At 47.0% G+C, this 12,203-nt stretch overlaps 1 pseudogene; it reads left to right on the top strand.

Moving 5' to 3' along the window:
* The first annotated feature begins 3,249 nt into the window (after positions 1–3,249).
* LOC133347973 (ectonucleotide pyrophosphatase/phosphodiesterase family member 7-like) lies at positions 3,250–10,625 on the top strand (annotated as a pseudogene).
* Positions 10,626–12,203: the final 1,578 nt, after the last annotated feature.

Genomic DNA, 12,203 nt, shown 5'->3' with positions numbered 1-12,203 from the left:
AGCCTAGTCTCACATGGGTTGGACCAGATGACGCCAAAAGGCGCCTTTTGGCGTCATCTGGTCCAACCCATGTGAGACTAGGCTCGAAGGAAAGCTGTCTCGGGTGTGGACCAATCAACTTCAAGGACAGTGCACATTATCAGAGGTATGTTCTTTTGTTTGTATTATGACTGCAGGTATTGCGGTCTATGCAAACATGACTCCTTGTAAAAAGGTGTCAGTTTTGTTGCCAGATAGAAGGGTAAAAAAACCAATTATCATATTTTTACTGGCAAATGAGGTTCCCATAGAATACATAACACGATAGGAGTGCAAAGTATAGGAAGGTTAGGCAAATCACTCAAAGAATCTGCAAATCAAAATAAACTCTTTTATTTTAGCAGGTAAAGCCCACTGAGCTATTAGCGTCTTTTTCAGATGCGACCTGGTCACAAATGATAGCTCAACGAAGTGGCTTATCATGTGGACATTTATAGCAGCCAAATAATCGAAATAATCTAAACGCGTGTTTCTAAATGGTGTAGCACATATCGGGAGACTTCCAGCGAAAGAACGCTATCCATTTCAAAACCTTGACACTGATTTCTATTTAAAGCTTTCGTGACTGCAGGGATTCATCTTCTTGGTTCTACACCGTACTATATACTGCCATAGACAAACCCAACATTAAATTATATACTATATTGCTATAAACCACCTTATACATTGTAATATTACACTATGTAGGGTGGGTAGAATAATACATAGTGTAATACAGTACATAATTTAATGTTGGGTTTGTCTATGGCAGTATATAGTACGGTGTAGACTCGTGTGATGTAAGAGAATAAAGTTTAGATGGAAGCATATTATATTTTTACGACGTAGAATTGTAATGTTACTTACTGTTAGTAACTCAGCTTATTGTACAGTATATTTAGTATACTGATGATACTATGTAGTTTATACTTTAGTTGTTTACGTGGTGGTTTTATTTACTGCAGCTACATACTACCCCTATGCCCTCCCTTTGATGCTGCTAATCCTGCATAATGCACGGGCATAAGTAGTACTAATCACATACCTGCATTTCCCATATCCCCTCCCTTTGATGCTGCTAATTCTGCATAATGCACAGGCATAAGTAGTACTAATCACATACCCGCATTTCCCATAAATATTCTAAATTCCTCTTGATATGCAAATTCTTTTGTCAAGGCGCCCTTTCCCCCCTCCCTCCAACCCAGCTTAAATATATGCTCCAAGCATGGTGCTGTTTCATTCAGACGCTGTCGCCTCGACAGACCTGGTTTTTCACCTGAGGACGGCTACTTGCGTTGTGGCCGAAACATCGTGAGAATTATTTTAGTATGTTTTATTTTTATTATTGTATTACTTCCCTTCTACGTGACTTTACCGAAAGAACCAAGAAGACTTGAGACTGATGTTTAAGACGATGAACTTGCACCTCGCTTGTCTCATGGAGCTCATTATCCCATACAGGTCATCACCGACACGACGATCCGCAGACTGCAACCTCCTGGTGGTCCCGCCAAGCTGTCTGGCTGGAGTCCCGGAGAGAGATTGTATCAAATGAGCTCTGACATCGTGCAACCAACTCCCGCTACAAACTTTGGTGATTTCATTCTCTGGGTTGAGAGGCCTCAAAAACATGACTCTTTTAAAGCGAGGGAAGGCGGATTAACTCAGAATTTGTGATAGGCAGTCTCATGCTCCACATGTGATATTTGAGTATGGCACGATGATGTATGACGGAGATTATTTTTTTGTAAGGCTTATGAGAAGGGGACACGCGATAAATGGTCGAATGCACCTTGAATCATATTTCGAAGTGCGGTATGATGAATGATTCATAGGCTTATTCTAAGACACCTTGGGTAGAGTGGTTCTTCCACAAATGTTAAATACAAATGAGATTCATGATATAACAATTACTTTACGAGATATCACGTCGTTGCCAGAGGATGTTTGAAACTACGCGCGAGTTAAAGAATGCCACGTTGAGCCAATGGCTCATGCACCTCCTCCCAAAGCCATTCGCCGGTCACTGTAACTACGTGGAACGCTTCATCATCGGGGCCGTGCGGTAATCGGTGAGGCCAACTGCATTCGTGTCCCTCCTGACAAAATGAAAACCAAAGTCGCTTGGCAGTGGCATTGGCATGATTGACATTAGCCATGGACATCTGTGAAAAATAGCTTCGTAGCTCATCAGATTCTTCCAGTCTAAGATAAATATTCTAATAAAGATTTTGAAATGGGGGCCACCCGTAAAATTCTCCACGCCCCCCCCCATACCCCAACCCTTCGTATCTTGGGGCCCCTCATTGAAGGCTTTGCAGTGGCGAGATGTTAACTACCTCGCCTGGTATACAGGAGGTCGTGGGTTCGATCCCGACCACGACGACTGCAGTATATTTGAAGTTTGCGTGGATTTTACTCCGGGTCCTTCGGGTTTTCCCGCCACATTTACAATCAACATCACGACGTTTAGAGTATTTGGCTGCTGTAAATTTGCACGTGATGAGAAGCAACTTCGTTGACCTATCATTTGTGGCCATGTAGCTTCTGCAAAATAGGTAGTGGGCCTTACCTGGTAAAGTAAAAAAATACTTTAAAGTTTAGTTGAACTGCCTTCCTCACTCAACGGCGACATCACCGCCTCTTATTCTTGACAAACTCAACTTCCTTTAGCTCCCTTGATGTCCGCGCTCATCATTCCACTCTCACTTTTCTCTCACGTTCTTTCGCCGTAACATCGACTGCGTCAAAGTTGTCACGCGATGTCTGACAGGAGGCAATGTAAGCCAAAAAGTGAGGTGTTATGTGGTGTCCCAAGGGTCAATACCCTTTGAATAGCCGTTAACTCAACGTCTAAACAAGCTCCGTTATTGTTTTCGCAAAGTCTGGTGATATCAGATCGGAGATAAAACGTACACGAACGCATGCACGAGACTTTGTACATCGGCATCACAAATACAGCGATTGGAAATCTGGAACGACCTCCTGTGCAATCCAAGTATAATCTCAAGGCCAATTCCAGCGATAGTGAAATTCTATGCAAATATCTTATCTCCAACACTACTTTGGACCTAACCTTGCCAACTGACGATTACAATTTCCCCCTTTCACCAAAAAATGATATTCCATGCCGTTCCCGCAAAAACACCTAAAACGTTTCTTGGGAAAAGTGAGGGCAGATTTCCTCCCATGCAGTGCTAGGTAGAAGTTGTTGGGTATAGGAGGGCGATGCTGGCGCTGGGAGCAGAGCGGGGATCGGGGCGCTGGCTCCTGGCGCTCGCGCTCTGCGTCGCGTGCGCGGGATGGAGCGTGCTGCCGTCGCACAGAGGGCAGTGGCAGAAGCTGCTGCTCGTCTCGTTCGACGGATTCCGCTGGGACTACGACACGGACGTGGACACCCCAAACCTGGACCACCTGCGCACCATCGGGGTCGCGGCGCGATGGAGACGTCACTTTTGTCGATAACACTGCCCTGAGCGAGGCAACATTACGAGCTGGCTTTTTTTTTAGCCAACGGCTCTTCACCATCATCATCACCATCAAACTCCGTGGGCAGAAATCCCGTAGGTGTCCACCGCAACGTGTGTCAGTTGTTTCCACTTCCCCTTTATCCCGTGCCAACATGCTGAGGCTATGCCGCATCTCTCTGGCACCAATCTCTTACGCCATCCAGCCATTCGCTCCAGGCTCTTCCTCCTCTTCTTCAAGTTCCCTCCATTATTCCCATCATTACAATGTTGGTGTTCCTATCGTTCTCCATCCTGCATATTGCACGTGCCTAAACACGCTCAGTTTCATACTCTTTGGTTCTTTCGGTAAAATCACGTAGGTAGAATTATTTTATACAGGGAGGAACAATGTTCCACACTGCCCACCAGGGATTATTTAGCTGTCTGTCTGTCTGACTGTCTGTCTGTCTGTCGTGCATAAATAAATATATAATACACACAGCTCTTTGATTGGTGGAGACCTTACAAACAGCTCTTTGATTGGTGGAGACCTACTGCCGGGTACGGAGAGGGGAGGTGCCTAAGGGAGGAGGGTCAGGGGAGGGGCCTAAGGAAGGGGGGAGTCAGGTAAACAGCTCTTTGATTGGTGGAGACCTACTGTCGGGTACGGAGAGGGGAGGTGCCTAAGGGAGGAGGGTCAGGGGAGGGGCCTAAGGAAGGGGGGAGTCAGGAGAGGGACCTGAGGGGGGGGGGGTTCAGGGGAGGGGCCTGAGGGGGGTTCAGGGGAGGGGCCTGAGGGGGGGGTCAGCGGAGGGGCCTGAGGGAGGGGGGGTCAGGGGAGGGGCCTAAGGATATGGTGGGGGGGGGTGCTCAGGGGAGGGGCCTAACAGAAGGGGGGTCAGGGGAGGGGCCTATGGGAAAGGGGGTCAGGGGAGGGGCCTAAGGGGGGAGGGGCCTAAGGGAGGGAGGGGCGATAGTTAAGGGGGCTGTCTGCCTGGCTAGCTAAAGTCAAGTTATCTTTTATACATACAGGTACGAACAACAGGTTCCACACTGCCCACCAGGGATTATTTGTCTGTCTGTCATGCACGAATGCGCTGTCCAACCAAGTTCCTACCTGCCCACTCCGAAGGAACGTGTTTTATTTTTATTTTATTTAATATTTATTCTTCCCACGTGACTTTACCGAAAGAATCAAAGAGTATGGATTCCTGCAGTCACGAAAGCTTCGAATCAAGATTAAGCTCAGTTTCCTTCTCATTACCACTTGCATCAAGTCCTCTGCTATGTTAAGCCTCTTTCTCACGTCTACGTTTGTCACTCTTCGTGTCCGACTAAGATTTAGCATCCTCCTCTTCATCATAGCAGCACAAATATGTGATAAGGTTTACGTTTCTAATTAGTCCAATTTTAAAACTACCCACAACAACGCACTCTCGATAATACTGCTCTATGAATTAGCTGGCTTTCTGAGCCAAGAATATATGCGCAATGTGCTTGCTAGTTATGCAGAAAAACGTTTTATTACCATTATTAGAGTCTGTCCTCCTTTAACGCGGTAGTAGCGTTCCTGAAAAACACAGCATTATTGAAAAATAACTTTATTATTTTCTATTTTTATAATATAGGGTAAAGCAAGTCGACGATAACACTGTGAGATGCGTACGCAGGCTGAACAAAGACTGAGGCGCGTGGGAAACTTTTAGAAGAATCCAGCAGCATCCCAGTGCCTTGTGTGATGCTACAGCCGATTCAGCTGTACGGCCGCTTGTTCCTTCTCGTAGTTGCGTTCACTCAATCGCCTTCTATCCAGCTCGCATCCGCGTTATAAAAAATGCGTTCCCAAATACATGCAGCGCGTTATATCCAGTTTGCGTCACGAAAACACGCGGCGTTGCAGCAGAACTGACAGCATTATATATGTAAAGTCGGGATGTCGCGTTCCTGAAGAATTGATGCTGTTGTCGTAAACGATGCTCCCGCTGTCAAGCGTCAGTACGCGAATATGACTGGTTGACGTGTGCGTGGTGTGTGCGTGGGGAACGGTAGTGTAGCTGTTAGCGCGCTGAACTAGTAAACCTGGAGACTCGAGTTCGATTCCCGCTCACGGCCAACGCCAGTGATGATTATCTGAACCGGTCATGGACCTCCCCTAGGTCGACTCAGCCTCAAATGAGTACCTGGTGCGGTGTGTAAATATCGCCACTGGGGAGACAAAGGCGGCCCGGCGTGGTGCTTGCCACCCACCCACTTCGTATGCCGTGCCGGCCTTCGTAGGTGCTTGCAAAACAGCACTTGCCCCGACAATCTTTTCAGGCTATGCGGGGGACCTTTATCTTTGTCTGTGTGCGCCGCGCGTACATGGAGACACCCGGAGTCTCACGGCGTCGTTCACAATTTGCTGCTCGATCCGTAGAACCTGAGAAAAACGCAGCATCCAGGCGACGCAGCTGCGCTCTGAGTGGTGGAACCCAAGGGTGGCACAGTCGGGTTTTTACAATCGGGTTTAATTGTCTTTTTATATTAAACCCAATCATCTGAGATTGGGAGAAATCCGGTTTAATTGGTTCTAATTGCAGAACCGCACTTCGCCAACTTCTCAACGATGGGCTTCATCCATTCCAAGCTAAGGAACTCGCTGGCGCCCACGATTGTGGAGGAGAAGCTCGTGTTCATCAAGACCAACCTGCCCGCCGCATTCTACGACTACCCCGTGCCCGACGGTCCCGAGTACGATAGCAGCACCGACGAGGAAGCAGCCTAAGCCTATCAGAGTTTCGTATTCATTAAACCAGGTTTTAATGCCCCGAAATCGGGTTTAATTGTATTAAAGAAAAAACCCAATGCCTGCCGCTGGAAAAATCGGGTTTTTTCCACCCATGGTGGAACCTCCCCATCTGGATCACGGCGCAGAAGCAGGCCTCTTTGGACGCCGTGGGCACGCGTGTTTGTAGTAGGGGTACCGCGGTGGCTAGGAGATGTTAACTACCTCGCCTGGTGTACATGAGGTCGTGGGATCGATCCCGACCGTGACGCCTGCTGCTGTATATTTGTAGTTTGTATGTCTATCTCCACGTGGTCGCATTGATTTTTCTCCAGTTCCTTCGGTTTTTTCCCTGCACATTTATAATAAACACGCGTTTAGAGCATTTGGCTGCTGTTATAAATTTCCATGTGACAAGCCACTTCGTTGAGCTATCATTTGTGGCCAGGTAACTTCTGAGAAAGAGCTATATAGTTATATATATCGGACACCGATGTGGATTCTTGAATGTCTTCATCATCATCATCATCATCGGCCATGATCAATCCACTGCTGGATGAAGGCCTTCCTTAAGCCGTCACTATTTCTCACCGTGCTGCGATGGAACGATCCAGCTCGCACCTACGCACGAGCTGATATAATCATTCCTCATTCCATCCCTGCCGTGGACTTCCACCACTTGAGCGGGTTCTCTCCTTTAGCTGCCACTCCCATCATTAGTCTTCACCATCGGCCCACATTCCTCGTCGCGACGTGTGCTCGCTTTAGTACATTATAATTACAGCCTTTTGTCAATCTACTGCTGGGTGAGGGCCTTCCCAGGCCTTGCACGCCATAGGGTTATTTTGAACATAGTTCAGTGCTACATAATCCAATGCCGTACAACGCAGCAATTGATTTTCTTTTTTAACGCTGCCCTCTAGCCCCACAATAGCCTATGCAAACCTATTTGCGCATTGTGGACAACAATCCAAACTCAACTCTGTTCGGCACATTCCAGGTAATCTCGTCAGAGGTTCACTGCAGTGGACACAACTAGAGGCCACGCGTTAGTAACGGATCTCTCTGTTGTGTTCCTGCAGGGCCTGAAGAACGGCTCGTTCCACTTCCCCGGCGGACCTGCCACGTACTCCGGGCAGACTCCGTCCAAGGCCGTGGCGGAAGCGGACGATCATCCGAACAGCAACGTGACCGAGTGGCGCCTCAACATTGACATCGTCATGGACTGGTTCGTCAAAGATGGCCTCGACTTCGTGGGCCTGTATTGCGGCGAGCCGGACTCCACGGGCCACAAGTATGGACCAGAGACGGAAGAGCGGCGCGGCGAATGTAAAGCTGGCAAATTACATCAACTTCACAATGGACCTCAAGTTTGACCTGGTGAACTACGGACCGTCCGGCATGCTTCTGCCCAAGGAAGGGAAGGAGGAGGCGGTGTACCAGAACCTGAAGGGTGCCCACCCACACCTGCACGTTTATAAGAAGGAAGAGTTCCCACAGCGCTTTCACTACCGCAACAACGAGCGCATCCTGCCCATCTTGGTGTACAGAGACCAGTGGCGGCTCCTGCAAAATCTCTCAGGGGGGCAAATGTCTGGATGATTGATAAGGATAAGGTCCACCCATGCAACAGCTTAAGCATGTAAAGGCAACATCACTTCTTTAATATTAATGAAAAATAAAGTGACTCTTACAATACATCTTGTTTGTTTCTATACTCACTATTAAAACAAACCACTCAAGTTTATTTTATTAAAGATTCCACTCGGTGGCCACAAATTATATTGTTGGATGAAACGTGCTTACGTATGATGACGTAAGCACGTATGATGACGTAAGCACGTTAGGGCGAGCCCTCCCGGAAGCCATACAGAATGCATTGGAGCGCCCCCCGGTCGAAAAAAAACATCTTTGAATGCAAGTCTATGGGGCCACTCGGGGCGATTCTCAGCCGGAGTGAAATCGCCCAAAAAGAGGCGGTACTCCACAGAACGTGACATGACGCTGATTGGACTATATCCAGAGGCTGACAGTGACGGCTAGCGTGACTCTGTGGTTCAATGACATTGGTGGTGCGTCGCCCAATCGCCCTAATGAAGAAACCGCCCCTGACGGAGACCCTGGCTACGTGGTCAACGGGGTTGAGTATTCGCACCAAAGTCGACATCTTACGCGACCGTCAGCATAGTTATCCTTATAAATATATAGAAACACCCAGGTCTGTCATTCTGTCACTCTGTCATTCTGTGACTCTGTGACTCTGTCATTGTGTAATTAACGCGGCACGGATTGGTTGAAGTGCGTCACGTGACCGCGAGCAAGCAGCCAACCAGAGATGCACCCCTCACAAACATGTACGCCCCCCAGGTGATGTTGCACCATAATACGGCGCTGTGGGCAGCTGATCTGCCAACACGCTCACGGGCCGACAAGGGTGGGGGCTGAGGGGGAGGGAGACCCCCCTCCATAAGACCCCTTAAGATAAGAGCCTTCCACCCCCCCCGTGACCGGAGGTTGACACCCCAGAGCCCCCCCCCCCAACATTTCCTAAGACCCCTTAAGATAACACCTTGCAAATAATCCTAACAGTTCTTTCAGTGATTAATAAGTTATAGCTCTTAAAAGTTAATGTAAATATCACAACTAAAGTTTAAATACATTTTCATTCATTCACATTAAAGTTGCATCGCGGGATCGTCAAAAAAGGTTTTTTAGGGTGAAAGTTTTAAGTCCTCAAGTACAGCAAAGCCTAATAGTAGGGTTTTACCCTTTTAACTGGTACAAAACTGACACCTTTATTCAAGGCATCATGTTTGCAATGACCACAACACAAGTAGTCAAAAAAGCAAACAAAAAGAAGCAACTCTGATAATGATAATAATATGCACTGTCCTTGAAGTTGATTGGTCCACACCCGAGACGGCTTTCTTTAGAGCCTAGAGATCTCATAGTACAGCAAAGCCGTTCGCGTTCTTTTTACAGCACTCTCCAATAATACTTTTCAATAATACTTTTGACGGTAAAACACACGTGCACTACACACACATCTATTACGTACGGACATATACACACGTTTCTCATTACATTAGTACTGCAGTTTTTTTGGTGCTTAAATCCACTGCTGGATGAAGGCCCACCGCACGCTGTGCAAGTGGATCATAAGGATTTACTTGACCAGTCTGTTGGGGGCCGCCGTAGGCTGTGGTTGTTCGGGGGCGCCCCCCAACAACCTAGTAATAAATAAAAAATATATAATATAAGTATATAAGCACACCTTTTACAAGCAGTTCTAATGTATGCTTGATATGCTTAAATTACAATGGTGGGGGGAAGAAAATGGGTTACTTCTGATATAAGCACAGCTGCTCATGCATAAAAGTGGTGTGCCTATATCCTGTTCTCGTAAGCTGCAGCAGGATTCGTCTGGTTTCTATTGGTATCAGCATCACACTCAATGGGACGCACATAAATTGGTTCACTAACGGGCGGGGATCTCATGTTGTTAAAGTGTTTAAAATGATACTGAAAGCAATGCAGTCTCCTGTGAGTGAAAGCCAATATCCAGATTTCTAGCCCTTCTAGAACACCATAAGAATGCACATCAGTCGCTCAGACAGTCACAATCATCTTCCCTGTATTGGACGGGGTATCATTTTGATACAATTTTGAAACGGCAGGACAGTACGTGTCAAACGTAGTGGCTTGAATTCCACCCATGTGGTCTGCACAACCATTCTATCCCGCAATCGCTCGGAATCAGTGGTGCATCCAGCTAAATATTTTGGAGCGGGCAAATTGTTTCCAGTTTAATAAGGAATAATATATTTTTTTTAATGGATAATTTTGCGAAACTAAATTAAATTCAGAAAATAACGTTTTCATTTATATAATTCTAACTCATCGAGAATGAAACATTAGTTTATATACGCGTAAAGTATAATCAATTTTACGTTCATGAAAAATTCTCACAATTGGTCTCCGACATACAATGAGCCATCAAAATATTTGGAGAGGGCGGATAAGGCGCGGCGGGGGGGGGGTCCAAACGCCACCTCTTTGCCCCAATGGGGGGGGGGGGGGACGCCACTTACAAAGTGCATCGTTTTGATCGCTCGAAATCCGCCCGCTCTCCCAACAAAGGATGATATTCCAGTTCAGCAAGGGCGACCACGGCTACGACAACGAGGTGCCCGACATGTGGACCACCTCGCTTCCGTCGGAGCTACGTGGCGGAGCCGTTCGCCAGCGTGCACGTGTACGCGCTCATGTGCGAGCTGCTCGGGGTGCAGCCCGAGCCGCACAACGGCTCCCTCGCCTTCACCCGGGACATGCTCTCTACTGCTACTACCACCAGCTTGCCGGATATTGGTCTACTACCAGGTGGTGTTTAATTTTTTTTCTAGGTAGGGTCCACTGAGTCAGGATTCCATCCCGACACCGACGCCTGCTGTAGATTTGGAGTTTGCGTGTCTCTCGCTCTCTCCCCGTGGTCGCGTGGATTTTTCTCTCCGGGTCCTCCGGTTTTTCCCTTCACGTTTAGAATGAACGTCACGTATTTGTAGAGCGATTGGCTGCTATTAATTGCCACGTGGAGTCATTCTCCCTCGACGAGAATGAGCGAGGGTATGATGTGCGTTACATGTTGATATTATTATTCATGGAAATCAGACCAAAATCAACCGTATTACAACAAACATGAATCACAGTGAACACGCACACACATACATCAACATTATGAAAAATAAACGTCCTATAACAAAAGTTTGGTTCAGATAAATTCATTTAAAAAAACATTCATAGTCAAAATTAAGTTACAGATTCACCAGATTTATGGCTTCGGGGAGATTGGTGATGCACTAGTTTGTAAATGAACCTTATGGCGGGACCACGGGGTCCCGAATAAACGGAAGTCAAAATGGTAATTGATTAATTTATTTTTGGCAACTCCGTCTCACCGCGCACATAAACGCCGCGACCCACCAGAAATCAATCTCCTCTCGTTCTTCACCAAGCACCCGTCGTTGCTAAAATTGACGTAGTGATAAACACAACTTTAACTTTGATTAGCACATCGTGTAGAACTCGTCGAGAGGATTAGATCGCCGTGTCGTTCGCCTTCAACAGACATAAAATGACGTCGCAACGCAGTTTATGCGAGAGCCGGGGGCTTATGGGACCCCGGGGTCCCGCCATAAGGTTCAATAGAGAATGGATATAAATGCCACGTGACTCCAGGTCAAGTAGAGGGCAAAGTCCACTTGGGTAATAGTGACATGAGCAGGTGATTAATTAGAGTGCAGCAAATAAGAAAACCCGGGGCGATGTTTAATGCTGCAGAAGTGGCGATGTGTCGTTGGCATGGGGCCCTGGTGCAAGTGTAAGGTTCGTGTAGGGACACGTTGGAGTGATCACCTCGTGTTGACTTTCACAGGGAATAACGATTCTAAATGTGGAGGGAAAAACTGGAGGACCTGGAGAAAAATCAACGCGACAACGGGGAGAAATTGAACACGTAGGTTTCACGACTAATATCATCCACAATAGAGGGATTTTTGGGTTAGATCGCGTAAATATATAAATGTTGAGTCGTTAAACCCACCACCACCCGACACAGCCAACTAGTAAGGGTTGTCACGTAAACAGAACATGACAATACGCCTCTATATAAGGAACATGCTATGAGACGTTTGTTAAGTCAGGACTCATTACAAATATTAAGTTGTTTTGTTGTTGTGTTGCTCTGGACGCTCTCCGACAGAAATTCCCGGATCCTCCAATCGACTAATCTCTTACTTGACAAAAGGATTAATGCCCTGCTTGTAATGACCACGCTTTTATCCTCACTATAACTGTGGCAGCAGCTCATGCAACCCTCAAAAGAGCCACCAGCACAATGTAAGTAAGTGTACGCTGCATATTTATATTGCAGTGCATGCAAGGATATACGGGCAGTGAAAGCCAAAATGTGC

The sequence above is a fragment of the Lethenteron reissneri genome, chromosome 26 (assembly GCF_015708825.2).
Source record: "Lethenteron reissneri isolate LAM-NWPU_2019-01 chromosome 26, ASM1570882v1, whole genome shotgun sequence".
Taxonomy (NCBI): Eukaryota; Metazoa; Chordata; class Hyperoartia; order Petromyzontiformes; family Petromyzontidae; genus Lethenteron; species Lethenteron reissneri.
This window is presented reverse-complemented; position numbering and strand designations above follow the sequence as displayed.